The sequence below is a fragment of the Microtus oregoni genome, unplaced genomic scaffold, assembly GCF_018167655.1.
Source record: "Microtus oregoni isolate MIOR12 unplaced genomic scaffold, Mior012 000029F_ref0000214, whole genome shotgun sequence".
In the NCBI taxonomy this organism is placed as follows: domain Eukaryota; kingdom Metazoa; phylum Chordata; class Mammalia; order Rodentia; family Cricetidae; genus Microtus; species Microtus oregoni.
The window spans coordinates 11232721-11236157 of record NW_024543088.1 but is presented as its reverse complement, the minus strand read 5'-3'; the positions used below and the strand labels follow the sequence as shown (position 1 = coordinate 11236157).

The 3437-nt window shown below is 49.7% G+C and overlaps 1 non-coding gene across 1 annotated transcript; it reads left to right on the top strand.

The window, feature by feature from the left end:
• Positions 1-446: 446 nt before the first annotated feature.
• Positions 447-520, top strand: Trnan-guu. The gene has a single exon. It is a non-coding gene; the product is annotated as a tRNA-Asn (tRNA).
• The last annotated feature ends 2917 nt before the right edge of the window (positions 521-3437 follow it).

The following is a 3437-nucleotide window of genomic DNA, read 5'->3' as shown; positions in this document are numbered from 1 at the left end:
CATTTGTTCTCAGGACGTGCCAAAACAAACAAACTAACAAAAAAAAAAAAAAAAAAACCTTTCTCTTTTCAACCGTATAAAGTGCAAAATACCTATGACCGCACACAGATCCACAGTTTATCAGCCTCGTGAAATGTTTTTTTTGCTTGCTTGTTTGCTTGGAAAGTGGGAGGTGATGAGAACACTCAAAAGGCAGGAGCGATCACGACCGCGAACAAGGGCAGAGCTCTAAACTTTGGAGCCTCCGGTGGAGGCTGGGAGTCTGCCTGGCCTGGCGCCGCCCGGCTCTCAGGAGGATTTGAGCGGCGGCTCCGCCTCTCCCCGCCCTCGCGCAGCCTCAGCCCGCAGGGCTCTGCAGGCTCCGACGCCTCCCGGGAGTCCGGAGCGCCGACTCCTAGGCCGGCCGCGGAAATGTGTACACAGCGCACGGCCATCAAAGCAGCTGGGTCTCTGTGGCGCAATCGGTTAGCGCGTTCGGCTGTTAACCGAAAGGTTGGTGGTTCGAGCCCACCCAGGGACGGCAGCGTCTCTTTTACCCAAAACATTTTAGAAATGCTCTCACCGTTCTAGGATAAATGGCAGCTGCCTAAGGCTCTCACTGCGACAGTCCTGTCTTCCCCACCCTTTTTCAACAGGGTACGCAAGTGCCTTACTGGAGTTGGTCCACATCTGCTCACAAACCAGCAACACAGACCTCCCAGGAATAGTGAACATATAACACCGCTCGTGTGGCTCAGAAAAAGAAAAGAAAAACCCCTCGAAACCGAATAGCAAATGCGGTCTGCTCTGTACAGTAGCTAGCTACTACTGTACTCCCACACGGGGGAGCAGGAGGCGGCTGTGTGGCCGCTGTCTGGGAGGGCATGCCATACTATGCCACATTTAGCTTTTGAACGACGGGTTTGGCTCTAGGAAAACAAGTTACACTCAACCTTGGGCTGCTGGCAAATTTTCACCTCAAACTTAACTTTAACAGAAATTGTTCGAGTTTGTGTTAAAAAGTTTTAAAAGACAGCCAAACATGCCTTTAATCCCAGCACTCAAGAGGCAGAGGCAGGCGGATCTCTGTGAGTTCAAGGCCAGCCTGGTCTACAAGAGCTAGTTCCAGAACAGGTCTAAAGCTACAGAGAAACCCTGTCTAAAAAAAAAAAAAAAAAAAAAAAAAAAAAAAAGTGGGAGGAGGGGAAGAAGAGTGGGAGGAGGGGGAGGAGGGTGGGAGGAGGGGGAGGAGGGTGGGAGGAGGGGGAGAAGGGTGGGAGGAGGGGGAGGAGGGTGGGAGGAGGGGGAGGGTAATGGGAGGCTGGGAGGAGGCGGAAACTTGTTTTTTTCCTTTTCTCAATAAAAAAAAAAACCAACACAAAACTATCCAACACACCTCTCCCTGTGTAAGACAAAATAAATCCTCATTTAAAAAAAAAAAAAAAGACAGTCAGGTATGGTGAGAATCCCAGCACTTGGGCAGCAGCACGCAGGTGGATCTCTATGGGTTTGAGACCAGCTTGGTCTACAGAACGAGTTCCAGGACTGCCAGGGCCAATACAGAGTCCTCATCTCAAAATAATTTTAAGAAGTTCTACATGGGACATTTTCACAGTTAGTGTCACAGAGGACATTTTATGGTTTTTCACTGAAGACTTTCCATAAAGACAAGAAATCAGCTACTATGCTAGCAAACTTTTCTTCCAAGACTGAGGTAGTAAAGCAAGGGCTTTGTGTCTGGATTCAACATCTTCACCAACAGAGTTAAAAGAGCAAGAGTCTAGAACAGTAGTTCTCAACCTGTGGGTCGCAGCTCCTTTAGGGATTGTATTTCAGCTATTTAACAATCCATAACAGTAGCAGAATTACAGTTATGAAGTAGCAACGAAATAATTTTGTGGTGGGGGGGTCAGCACCACATGAAGAATTGTATTCAAGGGCTGTGGCATTAGGAGGGCTAAGGACCGCTGCTCTAGAAGGGACAGTGAGTTACCTGAGTCCCTGAGGTGTCTCTTGGCAGGTGTTTCCACCAAATACCTGTTGACTTAAAAGTCCTCAAGGCACTGGTGGCGCATGCCTTTGATCCTAGCACTCGGGAGGCAGAGACAGGCGGGTCTCTGTGAGTTGCAGGACAGCCAGGGCTACACCTGTCTTTGGAAAAATCCGAAAGGAGATTGGGTTGCTAGGTAAAGTAGCAGGCAATTTCCTAAAATAGTCTTAGGTTGAAGTCTTCCTGAAGTACTCGAAATACAAAGAATGAAGATTCCACACCACCCACAGTATATGCCTTATAGTAGAGGCAACAGGGTGAAAGCGAGTTGGTCGAATGATCATGTCTACACTAGAAATCTTTTTTTGTTTGTTTGGTTGGCTTATTGAGGCAGGGTTTCTCTGCGGACGTTGGCTGTCCTGGAACTTGCTCTGTAGACCAGGCTGACCTCGAATTCACAGAGATCCGCCTGCCTCTGCCTCGAGAGTCACCACCACCCAGTGTACACTGTAAATCTTATCTAGTGAACATCAGTGATTACTAGTTTTAAGTGGGTTGAGAAAGTCTGGCGTCCATGGTGGCTCACGCCTTTAACCCCAGCACTCCGGAGGGGGTTATATACACCGGGTATGGGCTCTTTCCAGCAGGGTTCTGCTGCCTCTCGGCCCCCAGGATCCTTTCCCTGATGTGTTCTCCCCACCTTGACTCCATTGCCTCCGTTTAACAGCTGAGCCATCTCTTTCTATGAAGAGCAACGCCACCCTGAAACCAGCAAGCTGCTTGTGGCTAGCCCTGGACAATGAAGTCACCGAGGGTACACATCAAAAGCTTCATTCCCATCATCGTCCATGGAACGCAGGCCTGTCACATGGCACACGGTCGGTACGGAAGGAATCCTGCTTTCTGTTTGGGTAATGGAGAGAGAGAAAACTGCACGTGATTGGTGGTGAGCATGAGGCCCACAGGAGAATACTTCCAGGGTGCTGAAGGACGCAGTCAACATGGCTGGAGCTATGTCTTCCTGGCGCATGTGAAACAAGTCTCCAAGATCACATAGGGGGAGCACTTAAGAAGGGAAGACTCAAGGCAAGCGAGCAGGTGGGGGATGAATACAAGCCCTTCTCTCAGCTTGTAGGACAGGCCCCGCATGAGGCTGCACTTTACTGAGTGAAGTCAAGGCCTAACTGCCAGAGGTTCCCGAGGTCAAGGGGCTAGCCTGGCAATAATGCCAAGAAACAAGAAGTCAGGGAAAGGCTGAGAGGCAGTGAGATGCCGAGGGTGAGGCGGCTCAGGACTCAAGGACTTTTTTAAAAAAAATGGATGTGATTCTAGGAAGACTGGGTAAGTAGGCCTGACACAGGAATGGATGAAGGGCCAAGGTAGGGCCTGCATTACAGGGTTCGCAGGTGGATGCAGACATTCGTGGGAGACATTCAGAATTTGGAGCAGAGTGCAGCTGGAGGGGAGG